This window comes from Pinus tabuliformis, chromosome 1_2 (assembly GCF_031772625.1).
Source record: "Pinus tabuliformis cultivar Carrire ecotype Pingquan chromosome 1_2, CPIR1, whole genome shotgun sequence".
NCBI classification, from domain to species: domain Eukaryota; kingdom Viridiplantae; phylum Streptophyta; class Pinopsida; order Pinales; family Pinaceae; genus Pinus; species Pinus tabuliformis.
The window spans coordinates 993750025-993770851 of record NC_142298.1 but is presented as its reverse complement, the minus strand read 5'-3'; the positions used below and the strand labels follow the sequence as shown (position 1 = coordinate 993770851).

The following is a 20827-nucleotide window of genomic DNA, read 5'->3' as shown; positions in this document are numbered from 1 at the left end:
GGGTTCCCTCGGTTCCACATTAATCAAAATTTCTACCATTTAACGGTTTCACTCCTCCCATCTAGTGATTAGCCTTGCGAAATCCTCTGTTGCATGCGTATTGACCCTACACTGAGAGCACAAGGGTCTTCTAAGTAGCAGGCAGTCTCTTGCAACATGCCCCTCCTGATCACAATTGTAGCAATGGATCGGACCTTTGCCTCCTATTCCTCAACCTCCTCATCTTCGAGGAGCTTCATTGATCCTCTAGGAAGACTGATCCAATCAGTATGTTAGGGCATCTAATGCCCTACACTGATCAATGTGGTGAGTCGACGAGCCACAAAACTCATAGAAAACGTTGTTTGGAACATTTAAATACTTCTATAAGATTGGACAGAGGTAAGGGAGATGCCCGTAGATCCTGTAGATTTCACAATATGTATTTGGAGTTGTACCCTGTTGATTAGGAAAGGCGTGGAACTATGTGTAACCTATATATAAACCTTGCATACCAATCTGCCCAACTCTGGTAGCGATCTAAGACGCAGAAGGCCCCACTGGTTTAGAGGGAGTGCTTGGGCCCCACAGTCTTAGGCATTCTATGGCATAATGCCCCTCAATAAGGAAGTTGGTAAACCACATGTGCGGTCGCGTAGGTCATGTCGGTTGCATGTCTCTCAACTTCTCTGTCATGTCAGCAATCTGATGTTGCAATACTATGAGAGTGGGGTCATGGGAAATCATTCCTCCTCGGTGTTCATGTGGATATCCTGTCATGGCCTCAATTCGGGTTGCTTGCTCGAGGGCGTCTTGCAGAGTATCAATCTTTTGTTGAGTCAACGACATATGGGTAAGTGGCAACAATGCTTTGATGAACCAATCTCGTTGATGATTGGGATCAATATGGTAGCTCATCTTTCCAATAACATCCTTAAATATTTGCATCATCTCCGAGGAAATTTCTCTTTCCGTTGCTTGATTTCCCACAGTTTGGATAACCCCTATTGGTTAATCTGCAAAAGTTTAAACTCTTGAACAAACTCCCGCCAAAATTCGTTTATCGTTGGATTCTGCTGTAACGCAGACCACTTGATAAACCATCTCAGTGCTATTTCTCGAAGAGTGGTATGAAATTCAATCAACTTCGTGGCATCTAGAGTTTGGCGAGCCCTCCAGATAGCCTCACATAGGTACCAATGTTGTTCGACATCCTCATTCCCTCTCCCAGAGAACTCAAGATATTGAGTTAAGGATCCCACCATATTACCATCCATACATGGTTGAATTGGCGAGATGAGTATGAATCCTTGGGAACCAAGTTGCGATGATCCTTGGAGACCTAAACTACAACTACTATTTCTACCACTAGAGGTACCAACCTTGTAGGTATTATGTACTCTGTGGACCTTTATAAATTTAATTATTTTAGATAAAAACTAACCAGGATTGTGACAAAGTACTAGGGAAAGGTTGGGCGAAGTACTATCTGAACTGTTGGGCAATGAGTCACTATTCTCGGGAGATGAATCATCCTCAGAAAACAATCTTATCATACTAAAGTGCATGTCATCATTTAGGCCCTCCTTTTGTCTTGTAGGACCCGATCCATCTGGCATCTCCATCTCTTCCGGTGGAGGGAAATATCTATTGCTTCTCTCAACTTCTGTCACTATGGTGGATCCAACCTCTCTTGCTGGACCAAGCTTCACTCTATCTTCATCCGCATCGATCCACAACTTCAGCAAGATTCCTTCTCCTTATCGTGCATCTGAGCTTCTTAACACCACTCCTGCTTGGTGTAGCTCCCTTTGTCGTCTATGGATCTCCTACAAAGATTTTTCCTGCTATTCTTTAGCTATTTGCGCTCTCCTTTGTGCCCTTAGATCTCTAGCCTTATGGAAGTCATCTACGCCCATCTCTTCAACATCTTCATAGCTCGTAGCCAGGTAGCATTCCTCACCTTATATCCTTCCCTTGGTACCAGGGCTTTAAGCTGCCACAGGTGGCCCTTGAAACACCAGCAAGTTCTCTTATACCATTAAGACTTTAATCTATAACAAGATATCCTTCAACATTCTTCCCCAAAATCCTAACTTGAACACGACCTCAGCCTTGGAAAAGGACAGATGGCCCTTTGCAACAAACTCGATGATGTACCCTTCCAAAGTGGTTTTCACCTAGAAGTCGACAACTCAAGTTAGATTTGTATCGAGGCAATGTAATTCAACGATGTCAGCCTGTCCAAGTACTAGGATATCTAATATGGTTGTCAGTATTTTCTTTTATCCGCAACCTTCACAACCAATTGTAGAGGTCCTTAAGGAACTTACACCAAAATATTGTGTATTGGTCGCTCACAAGCTTCGCATACAAAATTTATTCCTTCACTCACTTCACACTTCAATGATGAAGTTGCACTTGTTGAGAGGTAAAACTCTCTAACTATTCATGCCACCAATCTTGTAGATCCTTCTTAAAAATTCTTGACACCATGTTCGAGATCCCTTTGAGAAATTTCAGGTCCCAACAATGGAACCATTTGTTGGCAGAAAATTATGAAGGGGTAGAGACCCTCGGTTCAGGTGTAGGAGCCAACAAAAGGGTCCATTGTAGTCTAGCATAACGCCGACATTTTCATCTTACTCAAAAAGAATAAGGCATCTCACTCGAGGCATGTCGTGACCTTACTTATTTAAGGAATTGGAATTAGGCATCATGAGAAGTAATGCACAGGCTAATAGTTCAATTTAATGTAGAACTACGACATCAAAAGTAAAATCATCGTGAAAGATGATGAACAAAGCGTTCAAAGGAACATAGAGTATACACATACATTCATAATAAAATTTTAAAAGGGCCCCATAAAATCAACACAGGCAAATCCATAAACATCCCTGCAACTCCTTTCCATTAGATTCAATCATCAATACATCATTACATTCAAGCTTTGAGGCCTTTCCGATATAGACATGAAATCAGAATACAAATCAATTCAAAATCAGATAAACACAGAACACGACTAAGTACATAGACTCAACAACAACATTTCAGTACACAAGCCTCTTCCCTTTGTTTTTCCTTTTCCTTCAGCTTTTATGCACTTTGCTCACCTGAACTGTTGGTTTCTTCCTCGGATGCCCGACCCTTTCCTTCTCAGTTGCTTCTGTAGCTCGGCTGTGATTGCTTCCTCGACTGTTTCATCTTAGTTGTGACTGCATGTCTCCCTATTTTCCCCGGCCAACCTTCCACAACTGATAGATCTTAGCAGATTCCTTCTATTTCCTCGGCTACTTTCTCCACGACTCCCCTCGGTCATATTTGGTCAAACAAATATCAAAAATTTGTCCCCAAAACGAAGGACCCAACAATGTGTGTATATGGTTTAGAGTTTGTGTGCTTATGCGTATAATGCTTTTATATGTTTTGAGACTTAAAAACCTGATATTATAAATAGGTTAACTTATGCATGTTAATAAATACATTACAACTACAAACAAGATCATACAAAAAGAGTATGGGGGGCCAAGTCTCCATGGAAATATAAAAAGGGGTTGATAAGTTTTAATAAAAAATAAGAAGAGATCACATGCATATAAAAAAAGTCCCTTAAGTGACTTTGTAGGGTGCCATGAGTTAGAAAAAGGCCAAGCACATAAAAGAAAAGAGGATGGTATGATGAGGTAGTTAGTAGGAGTGGACACTCACGATGGAAATAAGAACTCCTAGAGCTCTAGTGCTAAGAACATCCTTGCCCGCCAGATTTGAAGTCCCTAGAGGTGGTATCACAACCCGAGGTACTGCAGGTGCAGAGAAGGGTGTGCACCACTTGAGTGATGGTTGATGGGGGATGTGAGATTGGAGGTTGTAGGTTATAGGGTTTGATATGAGGGTCTGAAGGGTACTTGGAGACCCTAAAGGGTAGCATGAACTCCTGGAGCCACAAGAATATGAGAACGTCCCTGTCCAGCTAAGTAAGATTCCCTGAAGGTGGTGACACAACCCGAGGGACTACAGGTGTAGAGAAGGCACCGCTTGGGTGTTTGCTGATGGGGGATGTGAGCCTGCAGGTTGGAGGTTGTTGGGGTTTGGTACCTTGGCCAATTTATGGTGCTAGACATATATCTGAACTTGAGCAAGTTGTTGCCCAATGTAGTTGAAGCCTTAACTCAGGGGTGACCCATTGTTGAGAGGAAATGAACATTGTAGTCTACGACTGGGAGGAACGTTGAAGGTTTGCAGCTAGCTAGCCATTTATTAGATAAGTGCTTTGTTAGCATTTACTTAATTATGTTGTAATTAATTGTGTTTTTCATGTGATGCATGCATTAATTTATAATTATTGTGTGTGAAAAAAAAACAATTACATGCCTACATATGAGTAAATGCCCTTAGAGTGCATTTAGGCATGCATAACACCCATACAAAAGCAAAATGAAAGGGGTTTTTTAGGAAATCGAGTCACATAAGTAGAAGGCACATAAATATGCCTTATCGAGTGGCTGGAGGCATCATTAGAGTTAAAAAAGGGAAAATGTCAATAACCCAATTTATAGAGGGTCATTGGGCATGGATACTCCCTACAAATGATTGAAATAAGCTGACAGTGGGTTCGTAATGTTATAGGTAGAGTTGATAGTGGGTTGAGGACATTACATGGATTTTATAGCAACCCCCAATCTACAGGATTTGTGAATGTATTTCAACATTGTAATATGATCAAACTTGATGTTATTCCAACGAGTCCTGTAAAAATTGGTTGTGAAACCATCAAGGCAGTCTTTGTCCAATTTCGTGCTCTAGTTGACCTCTATCACTTCATTTTCCCGAATCTCCTACATAAGAGAGAGTTTGTTTTCACATGTAATGAGGTTGGGGTTAATTTCAAGCATCTCTGCCACTGTTTCAGGGTTGGGGGTTGGGGGAGTGGAGAATAGATCTTGCAAATGGAGGAAGGCTTCATTTTTAATGGTAGGGAATTTTTATTATAATATTAATATTAACAACTTCTATAATTAAATTTGAAACATTTTTTTATTATCTGGAAAGAGTATTTATATTATATAAATTTGTGCTTGGCTCACGACAAATACATAAGGAATTACATAACAACTTCTTCAAAAAAAAATTCATTTTTTTCTTATCCAAGAAATATGCTAAACTTTCTTGAGGAGCATACTGTTGAGAAACAAAAATGGGGTTTCTGTATGTGTATACCTAACATAATTTCCATAATGGAACACAACATTCACAAAACATACAACTACTGATTAATAATAAAGCCCTTGAACAGTGTGAACCTACTAGAGTCCTGCAGAGGCTCATTGATGACTATGAACCATTATCTTGAGGGGCTAATTTGGACGTTGTTGACCTCCCTACATAACATAGATATCTTCTAGTTGCCACGAGGCCTCTATGGCTTCCCATTTTCAATGAGTTGATTTACATTGGGTTAAATTAATTTTTGAGTTATTAGACTCCATTAAGGGATGATTGATGGCCTAATTTGGCTATCTTGACCAGAGATTTCACTTCATCTATCCTTTTTGACAACTCCACTCCCATGCAATTCCAGGAGAGGACCCTCATTACTTGTATGAGTTTCCCCTTGCTAAGGAGATGATTCGCCTCCTTTTTTGGCATTTCTATATCCCTTTAGTTTTAGATCTAATATTGCTTGTGTTCTCATTTCCTTATCCTTCTCTATTTTTTTGTGCCTAACCTCTTTATTAGTCTGTCGACTAGCCTTCCGTTAAAGCCTTTCTAATTCTTTTTCCTTCTCTGCCTCTAACTTCTTGTCTCTTAAGATTAGAAAGGAAAGCCCCAATTTGGAGCTTTTAGGGGAGATGAATTATTCCTCTTCCGAGGAAGATTCCACTATTTTCTGCTTTGGTATTGGATCATTTTCTAATGGCACCATGGATTCATCATTTTGCTCTGGTTCACGCCCTCGTCCAGAATTTTCTACCTGCTCTTGTACATTGATTTTGAGAATTTCCCCTTCTTTAGTCACTAAATTGAGAGCCTTGAAGCTGTTATTTTTCTCATTTTGGCCTTTACTAGATCCTTCCCCTCCCCCCAGAGTGGATCGCTTAGGGGAAGTTGGTCCTTTCCCTTTGCTCCCATTCCGATCTAGCGAATTTGGTGGATTACTTTGTTGTTTAGTTGGTTCTCTTCTCCTCTTTTCTTGTTGCCATTGTTCTCCTTCATTCCCTTGTTTTTGCTGCTCCTCATGCTTTATTTTGCAGCTTCTTGCAAGGTGGCCATATTCATGGTAAACTTTGCATTTAAAAGGACATTGATTGTAGTCAACCTCCTGCATATGGTTCTAACTATCTAGGTTTAGGGTTATTGCTGTCGAGAGCTCCTTATCCAGATCTACCTCCATGCATATCCTTGCACAGGAGAAGAGCCCCTCTGGTGGCTCAACTTGATTAATGTAATTCCCAAATACATTGCTGATATTTCTGAAAGTAGTATCATTCCAACATTGCAAGGGAAAAAAAGGGAGCTTTACCCAAATAGGAACAACATATGGGATATCACTTTGCGGATTAAAATATGGGTTCCATCGATCCGAATATAACATTCGAGCCCTCATGAAGCAAGGCCTGCTTCGAATGATTAGGCCCTGATCATCCTTGTTCTCGAAAAATAAGGTAAAAAAAAAATTCCCGTAGAAAGCCGAAGTGACAAAACCCTCGATCATGGGTTGCCATTTTTTTTCAACCCATAATGTCACTAGATTCGGGGAGGGCCAAATCCCCATGAATTGGCCTACCAAGCCATGTTCAACCATTTGCAGGACTCGTGCTCTTGATTGTGGCCTAAAAACCTTGACCTTTGTAATGTCTTCCAACGTCTTGACAAAATGAAAAGTTTTTGCCTTCTGGTACCGTGGCCTATTTGTGACTAATGAGTTAAAAGCAACAATATCGAGAGCATGGGGTGGGAGCAAAGGTGAAGACCAGTCCGATCTAGCCATCTAGCCACAGAAAAAAGTGTTATATCCACTGAAACGCTCAGAGCCTACAAATATCCTAGTAAAACCCTATAATTAAATTTTAATTAAAAAATTAAAAAATATCTTTTCATAAAGGTCTACTAAATCTAATATAATTTTAAAATCATATTTAATAATAATATATTTTTAACTAAAAATTAAGTAATCATCTTAAATAAAATCTTATAATATTAAATTTAATATAATTATTTATTATTATTATTTTTTTGATTGGCTTGACCAATGGAGAATTTGAATCTTGAATCACATGATTTACATAATACTTCATAATATGACAATCACCAATTAAACTACTCCATACTTCATTAGACGACGATCACCAAGTAAACTACTCCATAAACATTTTTTAATAAATTACTTTAAAAATAATAATATATTAATCATTTTATTAAAAATTAAATTAAATTACTATCTATTAATTTTAAAAAAAATAAAATTACTATCTATTATTTATTAAATTATGATTTAATAATAAATACCATTTATAAAATTAACATTTTATTTATATTTATATTTTAATAAATTTTATATTCATTAACCATTATAATTTATTTTTCTAAATAAAATAAAATAAAAAAAATATTTAATTTTTTCAATTTTAAATATATTCCTATTGTATTATTATTTTTTTGATTACATTACAATATTATCAATATTTTTGTATTATTATTTTTTGATTACATTACAATATTATCAATATTTTTTTTTTCAAATTAGCAATGATGCTACAATATTGACTTAAACTACTAAACTTAATATTTAACATATAAATGATGCTACAATATTGACTTAAACTACTAAACTTAATATTTAACATATAAATTTTATGGCCATATTAGTATTGAGATCTAGCATTTTATTTAACAATATATGTTATTTGTTTCTTTTATTCTTTCTATTAGTTTATAAGTATGTGTGCTTATTGCTGAAGATTGTGTATGTCACACAAGTGAAGTACTACCGCAACCATTCGCAAGGAAGGGCTATCCTCATCTTTATTGAGTTTGGAAATAGTTTAAATTGTGTATCTCACACAAGTGAAGTACTACCGCAATCATTCGCAAGGAAGGGCTATCCTAATCTTTTTTAAGTTTGGAAATACTTTAAAGTTGCAAACAGTTGTGCCTACATATTTGTGTAAATTTGTGTAAGTTAATGATTTATAATATTTTAATATTATAGTTTCGTTTCAGAGGAACAATTATCAAGTGATTGATATAATGGATTTTATTTCTTTTACTTGATTTCAAATCTTAAGGAACGACATTTTTGGCTTTTTGTGATAAGGCTCAAGGAATAGGCTCCCCCACTTTCATGGAGTCTCGACTCTTACCAAGTCATAAATTCTTGGTATATCTAGCTTAATGTTGGATATCTTGGTGTTATGGTCATAGTCGCTAAGTCATAAATTCCTGATATATTTGGATTGTTGTTATCCTTGTGGGATGACTAAGTGATTGGTACAATGGGATGCTATCCCCTCCACCCAATTTCAAATTCCACGTGGGAATATCTTTGCCCTGTTGTGATAAGGCTCAAGGAGTAGGCTCCCCCACTTTTGCTCAGTCATAATTTCCTGGTATATCTGGATTATGGACTCTTGGAATACTCTTGGTGTTATAGTGACAGATGTTAGGTTTGAACTTGGGCCTCACCTAGATTACTCCAACGAGTTACCGATTCACCATGGTAAAAGAAGAAGATTAGTTTATCGTTGGATATACTCTTGGTATTATAGTGGCAGCGACTAGATTTGATTTTGGGTTCAAAGAGTTAAAACAAATAAAATTTAATATTGTAATTAATTATATATATTTTTAAATATTATTATATACAAATATTTGGTAAAAGAAGCATTTTATTTTTTATTTTACAATGGTTTTATGAATTTCTATTATTACAAAGTGTTTTTTTAATATTAATGAAATTAATTTAAATAATTAGAAGTTACAATTATTACTTTGTAACTTGAATATTTTTTATTTGTATTTAGTGAATAATGGGTAATTGGGTTGGTCTCGTACTTGTGTGACACGAGGTCGATTCCAACAACTACCACTATAACATCTATGTCCATACCTATGCCCCTTTCATAGGCATAGGTGAATCAAGAGGATTTGAAACTCAAACTTCCTTTTGCATAACACTTCATTTTCATTACCATCACCAATTGAGTAAGGCCCATTTTTTTTAAAGAAATATTATTATAATCAATTTAAACTTTTATTATAAATTTTATCATTAAAACTTATAATTAGGCCGATAGGCCTTTCTTTTGAATAAACTGATCTCCAGTTTTCGTCTATTTTTTCTGTTTAAACATGACATCTGTGGACCATATGACCATGACATATGTCTAATTCAGTTCCAAATATGCCCCACCGAATCAGTCAATCCCCACGCTTTGTTTAATCTTTGGAGCCCCATCGAGTCAATCGCCAAATTCTACGTTGGCGAACCCCATAACGCACAACTCACAACAATTTGGGTTTTGAAAGACGTTTAGTGGCAAGCGGTGAAATGGTTCTTCTTTTTGTGTCATTGCTTCTCTGCATCGCTGCCTCTCTACCTGCAACAATGACTATGAGGAATCCATATTCCCATCCTCATCTGCCTTCCATTGCTAAATGCATGGTGGAGGAAGATGAATTCATGTTATCATCAATGGATGCCCACGAGCAAAGGGACGTTGCTGCTCTCTTGTCATTCAAAAGCTGCATCACATCTGATCCCTTCGGAAAGCTCTCCAACTGGACGGCCCACAACTCCCACAATATCTGCTCCTCATGGTATGGCATTCGCTGCAGGCCACACACAAACAGAGTCGTCGCAATTGACCTTCATGTAGATGAAGATGAAGATGGAGATGAAAATGGGGTATTCGAAGGAGGATTGGAAGGTAGTCTTTCATCATCTCTTAGCAGCCTCTCATTATTGCATACTTTCAATATTTCTGGTAACTCTTTGACAGGAAGAATTTCGCCCGAATTTGGCTAGCTGAAAGCATTGCGAGTACTTGAACTCAGAGACAATGATACGAGTGGTTCTATTCCAGTTGAATTGGGCCTACTGTAGAAAGTACGTTCCTTGGACCTCTGCGAGAATGTGCTCAACGATTTTATTCTAGTGGAGTAACTGGAGTACTTGATTCTAGAAGGCAACGAATTCTTATGCAATAAACCGAGTTCGTTGGGTAATTTGACACACCTTACATATCTATCCATTTCTAGCCTTAATATTCCAGGTTCTATTCTTTCTGAAATATTCTGTCTATCTGTCTCCTCTCTAATTCTTAATCTTTACCACACAGGGAATATATACAACCATTACCAATTTGACCATAGGCCTTTATGACATTGGAGTCACTCATATCCCTCAAAGCATTGCAAACTTGACCAAACTAGCCTATTTAGTTTTGTCTTCAAATATGCTCACGGATAACATTTTTGTAACCGTGGTCAATTTGAATCAACTGAATTTTTTGTCTCAAAGATAATAAGTTGACTGGTAATATTCCTATAACTCTAGCAAGTTTGAATCAATTAACTATTTTAGCTCTTGACGATAACATTTTGATGGGGACAATTCCAAGTTTTATAGGAAAATTTTATTCATTGACTTTCTTAAGTTTGTCTTCAAATAAATTAATGGGTGAAATTCCTAAAGTTATTACCAATTTAGGAAAACTCAAATCTCTTTTACTCTTAGGCAGTAGTTTGATATGGGTAATTCCAAGTACAATAAGAAATTTAAGAAAAAATGAAATCTTTTTACTTTCAAATAATAATTTGATCGAGGTAATTCCAAGTACAATAGGAAAACTTCAATCATTGAAATATTTATTTTTGTATTCAAACAAATTAACACGTGGAATTCCATAATTAAAACCCTTTGTATACTATACATCTATAATAATAGATTTTTTGGGAGTATTCCTAACAATATCAATGGACTCCAAATTGGTGTATAAGACTCCATAATACCCTCTTGTTTGTGGGATAAAATATAATTAAAACCCTTTGTATACTATACATCTACAATAAGGAGTATTCCGAACAATATCAATGGACTCCAAACCAAATTGATGTATAGGACTCCATAATATGCTCTTGCTTGTGGGATAAAATATATGTTTTAAGGCAGTGATTTACTCTGTATTAACACAATGATTTACTAAAATCTGCAGTGATTTACTATCTGTTTTAATGTAGTGATTTACTAAAATCTATATAAAAGTAGACAATTCTCTTTTAAATTTGCACTTATACATATAATTTTTAAGCATAAACTCTTTTAACTATAATTTTTAGTAAAGTGCTGAGCTTGTAATCATGATTTACATATTTTTGACCTTTTGACAACATAGGGTAGTTAGGTAGTTAGCCTTATGCATTCAAGTTTTTTAATTTAATTTTATAATTATGACATATGGCGAGATAAATACATTATTGCTGGAAAGGGTTAACATGTCATACATGCTTTTTGAAAATTAAGATAGCGAGTTTCAATGAGTCAATCTTTATTAGCATCACGAGAAATATGGAATAATATGGGATGGATGAGAGTTAGTGTGTTAATCAAATTTAATTAAATATACAACTTAAATAATAATTATAAATTATGTTAAATAGCTAATTATTACAATAATAAAATTTTTAGTAAAGGTTCGGTAATTTTTTTAAGAAAAATAATATTTAAATGATTTAAAAAAAATATATTTTATACTTATTATAATATAAATTCTACGATGAAAGTATACCTTTCCCATACAACTTTTCCAAATTAACAAACAAATACCTTTCTCATCTGACTTTTCCAAATTAACAAACCTATCCACTTCCATTTACACTTTTTAAAACAATTGCTAACATACAAACCTATACTTTTCCCATAAAATAATTTATATCAACTACACAAATTCATTATTTTTATTCTACATAAAATTAACTATTATTTATTTTTATTTTTATTTTCGAGACATGAATAAAACAATTGCAAACTTTTCCTGACAAATTATATTCCAACCATTTTTCTCGTGCAGAATTAGATACCATACATCACGTGGCGTTCTCGTTGAGAGGAAAGTGCACTCCGACCATACAAATAAAAATAGCATAAATAGATTTGGCTTTTGCTTTGCTCGAACACATTTTTCCACAACAGAATCGCAACATTAGACACGCAATACCTTTGCCAGATAACTTGCTAACGATTCATATTTATATTCACAGTTAGCTTTCATTGTAAGGAAGATCTGAAATATTCCTATATAGCCGACGCTTGTGTAGGAGCTTTGAATTTTTCAAAGAACAGGAATACGAGCAAATGGGCATTTAGCACCGATTCTAAAAGAAATAGATAATAAAAATGTTTTTTGTGATTTTTTTAGATTTTTTGGTGTTGGAATTTTACGGAAAAATTTGTGGTGAAATATTGATTTGTGTTATTTAAATTGGTGTTATATATATATATTCAGCATCTTGAAAAATTCTTGGGCACTTTGATTGTACAGGGGTTACCTATCAAATTTGTGATTTCAATAGACACTGACCAGATTATAGAGAAATTAACCCAAAAAAACCCACCCTAAAAATTTCCAAAAAATCTCGCCAAAACTAACTAAGAAAATCAATAAAAAACTCAAATTACAATTATTCCACCTTAATATCAATAAAAAACTCAAATTACAATTATTCCACCTTAATATCTGATTTTTTTAAAGTTAAAAACTCAAATCACAACCATGGTAACGGTCATATTTGATAAAATTAGTTGAAAACTCAAATTTTAACCATTGTTGTACCTTTCATATCTTAAAAAAATCAATAAAAAATTCAAATTACAACCCTTGTGCCTGTCATTTATAAATGAAAATGTGGAGTAGAAAAATTATGTTTCAACCTTGAACTTTGCAACTTTGCCCACTCTTAATCAAAGTCAAAATTGAGCGCATTCATGAATCAGTTGCAGATCCAACGATTGCTTGTTGACCATTGGTCAGAGTACCAAGAGAATTTGCATGTGGGCATTCTAAATCCATGGCCCACTCATGTGAAGGACATATTATATTATATGTATGAATTCCATATATTTTTTTTAAATCCATGGCCCATTCATGTGAAGGATATATTATATGTATGAATTAAAATGTAGTTAAAAACTCAAATCACAACCATGGTACCTGTCATATCTGAGAAAAATAGTTAAAAACTCAAATTTGAACTATTGTTGTACCTTTCATATCTTAAAAGAATCAATAAAAAATTCAAGTTACAACCCTTGTGCTTGTCATTTGTAAATGAAAATGTGGAGTACAAAATTATGTTTCAACCTTGAACTTTGCAACTTTGCCCACTCTTAATCAAGGTCAAAATTGAGCGCATTCATGAATCAGTTACAGATCCAACGATTGGTTGTTGACCATTTATCAGAGTACCAAGAGGATTTGCATGTGGGGCAGTGTAAATCCATGGCCATTCATGTGAAGGATATATTATATTATATGTATGAATAAATTTTTGTAAATGCATGGCCCAATCATGTGAAGGATATATTATATGTATGAATTCCATATAATTTTCTAGAAGAGGAAAGGGCAATTTCCCTGGGATTGCCCAATGGAGCTTTAACTGAATTCATTTTACCCACAAAATAAGTTTAGAATTTGGAGTCTATTGCGGAGATCAAGTCAGTTTGGTATTGCGGAGATCAAGTCAGTTTGGGGGAGCGGAGCATGAGCGTTAGATAGACTGCATTAAATGATTTAGGTGGCGAATATCTTTCATTTCATTGGGATCTTCGGATGATTCTTTTCTTTATATTGTGTCCCAACACAAGAATAAATCCAAATCTCATACCCACGATCGTCTTGGATCTCATCCGCTCGCTCTGGTTTCTGAAGAAGCTCGGGCATGTTGGTAGCTCGGAAGAAGGTGAGTCCCAATTGCCCATCTGAAGATCTGAATGAATGCATATGCTGGTGTTTGGGCATCTGGTATGAAGCTTGAAGGTCAATGGCAGTAGATTCAATCTTTGTCTGGTTCTGTATTTAAAATCTCAGAGTCATATGTGGCCTGAATGTCATTGGCGGTAGATTCAGTTTCTCTCTTGTTCTGTATTTTAAAATCTCAGAGTCTCATGTGGGTCGTTTACGCACATTCAAAATGGTAATGATGGGTTTAAGCAAGGGAAGCATTCATCCGAATTTATCTTCTGTGATTTTCTTTTCAATGTTAATTGAAGCTGTATTCCTTATTTCTGTGGCCTTTGCATTCCTTCTTATTTTCGTGAGTGGTGCTTATCTTGAATTGTTCAAATTGTGTAAACCACTATCTTGGTTCACGGGTGTGGTGGACGGAGTGTTTAAGATGTCCACCTGGTTCTCTTCTTTCCGTGCTCTTGTTGTTTTCTTCTCTCTGTTTTTCATCTTTCTTATTTAACAGATGCTCCCCATTTTTTTGGCTAGAGTGGGGTAGCAGGCCTTAAGGAGAACGTGGGGTGGGCTTTTTTTTGACAGAAGCGCCCCATTTTCTGGCTGGAGTGTGGTCATCAAAAGCCATGACTAATGTCCAAGCTGCCCTCCAAATAGTTGCCCATTACTTCGTTGCACACTCCCTTTGTTAGACACTGGTGGAACGCAAAAGGCTCTAAATATTAGAAGTGTAGATGGAGGGCGTCCAAACATGAGAAGGTCTAGATGGAGGCCAACTATTTGTGAGGAAGAGAGGTGGGCAGCCCCAGGCCTTAAGAACATAGTGGTGGGCCTTTTTTTATACAGAATCTCCCCATTTTTTGAGTTGAGTGGGGTCGCAGGCCTTAAGGAGAACATGGGCTGGGCTTCTCTTTTTAACATTAGCTCCCATTTTTTTGATTAGAGCGAGGTCGTAGATCTTAATAAGAACATAGGGTTGGGCTTGAGCTCTTAATCTTCTTTATTGCTATGTTACCAACCAGCTCTGTTGAAAAAAAGAGAGTTTTCAGGTTTCCCTTGGGTGAAACTCAGCTGGGCTCTGCTGCTGACCTTAGTTAACTAGGTCACGAGTCTGACTCTCTGCTGACAACTTAAACTTGCCATCATTAAGTCATCTCTGTGAGCACTTGTGGGTTGGAACCTGATTGGTGAGTGCATTTCACAAAAATTACGCAAAACACACCTTTTTTTTAAACAGAGTGTGCCGAGGGTTTTGGGGGTTGCTGAATCGATCCTTTGCCTAAGAAGATTGGAAAATGCAAATTTTACTAATTGTTTGCTGGAAAAGTGAAGTTTGTTTCTTGTTTTGGATAATGCATATCAAGCTCCATCGGTGAGTACCTCATGAGTTATACCCTGCTAGACAAGTCAAAATTGCACGCAGATGGAAAAACTTGTTGGCATAAAATATAAATGCTGAAATAGAAAGAAAAATCCTTTTTTGAGCAATTTCTAGTTTCTGGACTGATCCAGTTCCTGCGGCAAAAATTACAGGCCTGTTCTGAGGCCTTAATTAGCCCTCTGAGGCAGGTTTCTGAGGCCTTTGTTTGGCCCTTCCTGAGGCTGATTTGGACCTCCTGAAGCAGAAGATTTTTGGCATCCTTCAAGTCTGTTCTAACTTCTAAGGCTAACCCGAAATCTTCCTGAAGCTGATCCGAGCCTAAGATTTTGAAAACTATGCCGAGGAAGTTGAATTTGTTTAACTTAGCCATATTAGTAGCAGTGACTGTAAGAAATGCCCTTTTTGCTTTCACATGATTAGGAAAATATCAAGTGTGGTTCACCAGTCAAACTTGGCTTTTATTTGACAAACCTAACAACAGAGAAGGTTGATTTAGGTGTTGAGATTGGCAAGATTAGGAATTTGAGCCAAAGTTTGATTTTGACAAAATTAGCATATTTGCGAATTGGGATAATAAGGTGAATTAGTTTACATGCAATAATGTCAACCAAGAATGCTAAACTGAATCTGCTTTTGGATTTGACCAATGATAGCAGGCACGACAACTAGCTCTAGTAATTCGACCCAGGTTTTTGATTTGACATTTATGGCAAGACAAATTAGGCCATTTGGGCCATCATATAGATATATACCCTACAACTAACTACCCTGTGTCAAACTAGGAGAATAGTTCACTTTCTCAACACTGCTCTTGACTCATTTTCCTTCATTCACTGGAATCCTTGAATCACTACATCATTGGACACTTTGAACCATTGCATCACAAACTGTATCCACCACAAATAGATGCTGCTTAGTGTAGACATACTTGAAAAAATAATCTAGCTTAAAAAAACCAAAAAAGCAGGAAAGATTGAAAATGAAGGTGATATCTATGTGACCATTACCAAATATAGCAAATCTAAAGTTACACTACCAATTATAGCAACCTGTTGCATGTGGATGAAAGCAGCCTCATCAGACTCGCTTTTCTAGAAGGAACCCAAATATTTTCTCAGAATTGGCATGAAAGCCTTGAATAGTCAGGAGTTGATGGTGTATCTCATCTTGCTAGAGAGAGCAAAAAGTAGACAAGGAGCTGGGTTGGCTCTCAAAGACAAACCTACACCCAACTTTCCAAAGGATGGATAAAGCTAAAATCCACATCTTGGAGAAAGCAGAATGAACAAGAAAACAATCATTGCCAAACATTGCAGCATGCCAATGCAACCTACTTTGAAAAAAGACATCTTGGAGGCATATCATCGCTTTTATTTGTGATAGTTGTGCTCTCAATGACATTATTTATGGTCACTAAATTGGACTTTCGTCAGATCTTATGTGGTATTGCTGTGTTGAGTTAGATTTGACCCAATTGGCTTTGAAACTATAGGGGTTGGCATGCTTTGAATAGAGTTATGCTTTGCATTCAATGGAGAATCTAGTCTACAGAGTGAAGTGATCTATAGTGATTGAGATGTGATCAAGGAGCATACATTGTTGGGTGTGTTTCTTCCTTCACAACTTATATATTTACATGTCTATGGGGGGCAACAATAATTCTCATGTTTGGAGACACAATTGTTTAGTTTAAGGCATGGTAGCCAAAACCATTCCACCTATATTAATAGATTTGAAATCTTCCTCACACATTGAGTTTTGTGTTCTTGATTCACATACATAGATTTCTGTTTTTCAAGCAACAAATTTAGAATATGAGCCTTTATACATGTTTGAAGCAGCTTTGGGATAACTTGGAACTGACACCTCTGGCATGAAATCTTTAGGGTAAGGTACTATTTGCATAATGGGTTTTTGCAAAAGGGTGCCTTGCTCTCCTACACAACAAGCTCCACATGTTATAGAGGATTTATGACATTGTGATCCACATCTAGCATAAACAGTTTTGACTATAAATCTTTGATTTGGTCATGGCTAAACACATCTATTGAACATGCTAACTAAATAAATTTAGAGGGTCTCTCTCTCTTGATGTTTTTTCCTCCTTGGATATACTTCTTTCACTTCTTCCGTGATAGTGAAAAGTGGATTAAGTGGGATCTCCCATGCCCAGGCTTAGGGCCTGATGTGATTGAACTAATATTCTTTGCAGGGGGGTAGATCCAACACTTTGCTTCAAAATCCTTGAGATCTCTCCCTTACCAACTTTAGGGCTCATTAGGCCCTTTGAGGTCATTTTTCCTTCTCGATTCATTTGTTTTTTTGTCTCTATCCTCGTTCTTTGAATGTTTGGAGCATCTTAAATCATTAACAATTATAATAAATTTCTTTGCACCTCCATGTCATTTCTCTCATAGGACCAATTAAGTCTCAATTTACTAACTCTCGTTGCTTTCTCTTTCTCCATGCACGTTCTTTGGCAAATTTAATCTTGTGTTTCTTGCTTAAGACACAAACTTCACATAGAAATGTGTCTAATCCAACAAGAAGAAACCAACGAGTCATATTTAGTTTCTTTAAAACCATTAGGTTGTGGTAGTTAAGGTGTGGCCAAAACCTCTAGAGTCAAAGTTGAAATTTTATGCATTTTTCTAAAAATTATTCTCCACTTTTTTTTGGTGAGTTGACTGATGTTTTCCCAAGTCAATTATTAGGTACTCCAGTCAGGGTATTTCTGAATCCAAGTCTTGCAACATTGCTTCAAATGACATCTTTAGATGTCTATTGAAGAATCTTGACATGTTCAGTTTGAAACTGAATCCCAAACTACTGCATTTTTTTCTTGCAATTTGACATCTCTTTCTTAAATGGTTCTCCTAGCATTGAATTATCTCTTAGGAGCATTTGAATAGATGATGCTTTCTTTTCGTGGGTCTGTCTGTTTGAAGCCATTTTCTTGTTGAAATTTTCAGTTCTAGGGCAATTAATGCAACCTTGGAAATTTCACCTCTTTCCTAGAGGTTTCCTGGATCTAGTCTCTGTGAATTTACAGCTTTAGGGCTGATCTGAAATATAATAAAACAGCAGCAACCAGAAGAAAATATTTCACTTCTAAACAACTCCAATCCACTAGGCAGTTAATGAGAAAAGATACCAAAACTTATGCCACAAGTTTCAGCACTCTTAAGGCAATCTTCATGATGCATAAACCACAACTGAAAATCACTTAATGACAACAATAATTAAAGCAGTGAATTCTGCCCTATTGTCTTCAATATCAAAGTTACTGTCAACAATTTCAGCCTGAACTTATCTCAAATGAACAAGACATATAAGTGCTGTAAATTACCAAACCATGAAGACAACGATAGCTGAAAATAAAATCTGCTACAAGACCATTTTGGACAACTAAACTTTATATATATAGATAAAATATGAAGTTCAAGTATATATTCCCAGCTTCAGATAAGTTGGTACAACCCTCTAATCTCTCCAAAACCCTAGCTAGAAAAAAACAAGAGAAACCCGAACTCCAAAAATACTCCATCAAGCTGAAGTGACACTGTCAATTCCTCCTTGGCCTTGTTAGCACTTTGTATATCACCAGGAGTGCAAGTCTCTACTAGATGACAATACAGGTGGAACTTGGAAGAGTTACTTGGCACTCTCTTCCATCATTTTAGGATGATCCTTGATTAAAAGGTCATCAATCTTCTTTTTCTGTCATCTATGAAGAGATGATTAGGATGTTGAATTCTTTAAGGGCTGTAACTTATTATGGATTGTTAAAATTTGGGTACCAGAGGACAAGTGGTTCCCTAAGGCTTTGATCTTTGGTCTAGGGAAAAGTGTCCAAATTTATTTGTACTTTTCTCCTAAAGTGACTTTATAAGTGGTAAAGTCATTTTAATTTAAAAGTGACTTTATAAGTGATAAAGTTACATTCTAATTTAAAAGTGACTTTATTAAACTCAATGAAGAATTAGAAAGTGAAAAAGTGACTATAGAAATAAAAGGCTAAGTGGGTCTTTGTTAAAATTGGCAACAGGGCAAAACTTCATGTGGGTCATCTTAGTCATGGCTAATAATATTTTTATTAGATTCCTCTCATCGAGAGGTGTAGGATTGATATAAAGATCATCCAATTCTGATAAGTATTCATGGAGATATGAATTTATTTTGATTATGGAATTATTATCAAGCCGACCTACAACTCGTGTAGGCTTAGAAGCCCAACAGTCGCATCTATTCACCCACCAACGTTGTGTATAAATATAAGAGGACTTTTCCTCATTTAGACTCACTCACTCATCTCATCACATCTCTCTCTCTACTGCACAGATATGAGTCTCTTCTCTACTGCGCTGAAATGGGTCTCTCTCTCACACATGTGAAACCGGAAGCTGTTGAATTTGAAGCTGCAACTGCAGAAGTAAAGATTGACTTACGTGGCCTAGAAGATCTCCTCTTTGGAACTGCGTTGTAGGTTCATCTGAACCTCTTCTGAAAGCCGCAACTTTTGGTGGTGGAATGAAGTCAATCCGACGAACGGTTTGCAAGATATCGACTGCCCTAGTTTGAAGCCAGAAACTGCTGAAACTGAAGCTGCAACTGCAGAAGTAAAGATTGACTTGCGTGGGCTAGAAGATCTCCTCATCTGAACTGCGCTGTAGGTTCATCTGAACCTTCTCTGGAAGCCGAAACTTTTGGTGGTGGAATGAAGTCAATCCGACTGTCGGTTTGTGAGATATGGTCTGCCCTAGTTTGATAATGAAGCCGCTAATGCTGATGCTACTGATCTAGGGTTTGCTACTGCTGATATGAATAAGATTTATTGTACTATTTCTCTCTGCTGAATTATTGAAGATAAAAGAAGATTTGATCAAAGGGTTTCCCCACACATTGTGGGGTTTGTCCCTGGCTAGTTGCCACATCTTGTGTCTCTTGTCTTGGCTTGTTTTCTGTCGATCGTTTAATGTTCTATCTGCATTTTACTTTATGTACATGTGATTGCTAATCGGTGGAATATAATAAGAAAAAGCAGTAAACTGTTATAAGCATAGAACATACAGCAAGAGAAAGGCACAGAAATCAAGGAAGAGGGACAACAAGTTCTGGGCATGTTTTTTGAGGTTGGTTGTACATCATTTAATGTTGTTTTATTGCTGTAAAAATTTCTGTTTTGTCTATTCGTTGATTGGCACGATTTTCAAGGTGGAGTTCAAGCACGGAAATCGAGATAAGTTGTAATTTGTGGTTGCTGGAATTTTTACTGTATATTTTAGTTTCTCTGTAAAATCATTTCAGAAATAAAGAAGAGCTCTCAAACTGGTTTTCCCCAAGAGTTGTAGGGGGTTTTTCTAGGGTCACATTGACCAAAAATCACTATGTTATTTTCTGTGTGTGGCTGTCATAATTTTGCTGTGTTTTATTTCTACAATTTCAACAGTTGTGAAATCTCTAAATTTGTGTTTTTAGAAAATTATTGCCATTTCCAGATTTTTATCAT

General features: G+C 36.3%; 1 protein-coding gene across 1 annotated transcript in view; it reads left to right on the top strand.

Annotated features, from left to right (window-relative positions):
* Positions 1–13709: 13709 nt before the first annotated feature.
* Positions 13710–20827, top strand: part of LOC149209397 (putative 1-acyl-sn-glycerol-3-phosphate acyltransferase 5) — a 53849-nt gene continuing 46731 nt past the window's right edge. The window contains exon 1 of the mRNA XM_089396353.1: positions 13710–13938. The gene's annotated coding sequence lies outside the window, so the exon portion shown is untranslated. The remainder of the gene's footprint in view (positions 13939–20827) is intronic.